We start from the raw sequence: 1063 nt of genomic DNA on the forward strand, positions 1-1063 counted from the left end.
ATTTAAACTTATTGGAAAAAGGCAGACAAATAGAAAAAGAGGTGGAAAAGTATATAAATAAAGAATATGCTGAATATTTACAAGTATTTACAGATGCTTCTAAAATGTTAAATGATAAAATTGGAATAGCATTTATAATTCCGGACTTAAACATTATGAAAAATAAAAGAATAACAGATAGAATGACAGTTTATACAGGTGAGCTAGTGGCTATATTAATGGCTCTAGAGTGGTGTGAGGAAACAAGGAAGAAGGAAATATTGATTTGTTCAGATTCAAGCAGTGCATTAATAAGTATCTTAGAACAAAACTCAGAAACGAGACAAGATATCATATTGAATATTAACCAATCAATTTTTAAAATTAAAAAATATGGATCTAGGGTTAAGTTAATTTGGATTCCTGCTCATATTGGGATAGTAGGAAATGAATTGGCGGATCAATTTGCTAAGAGTGCAGCAAAAAGGGATAATGTTGAGGTAAATATCAAAATAAGCAGAAATGAGGTCAAGAATATTAGTAAAATATATTTTAAAAAGAAATGGCAGGAATTATGGGATAGAGAAGAAAAGGCAAGATTTTACTATAGCATTCAAAGAAAAGTAGGGGAATGTAGGGAAGGTAATAGGAATAGAAAAGAAGAGGATATTATATCCAGATTAAGGTTTGGGCATACGGGGCTAAATAGTACTTTGAAAGTAATTAATAAACATAGTACAAGGTTGTGTAATTATTGTGAAGAGTCAGAAACAGTGCAGCATATTTTTCTAGATTGTGATAAGTGCAATCGAGAAAGAGAGATATTAGTCAGAGAGTTAAATAGAAATACAGTAATTTTAGATATTAAAAATCTGCTGCAAAGGTCCTCTGAAGATGTAATATTTAGTAGCATTTTCAGTTATCTTAGGAAATCAGGTTTTATGGGAAGATTATAGTGATAGGACATCTAATCTATACTCCAGTCTGGAAGGTGGCGGTAATGCACCTATAAGTTGTTTGCCAACCGCCAAAAAACCTAAAAGAAGAAGAAGAAAGAAGGAGGGAGCGCGAGTCCTGTGAGAGA

Source organism: Poecilia latipinna, unplaced genomic scaffold (genome assembly GCF_001443285.1).
Source record: "Poecilia latipinna isolate Pla-1442-1.1 unplaced genomic scaffold, P_latipinna-1.0 Scaffold1846, whole genome shotgun sequence".
NCBI lineage: Eukaryota > Metazoa > Chordata > Actinopteri > Cyprinodontiformes > Poeciliidae > Poecilia > Poecilia latipinna.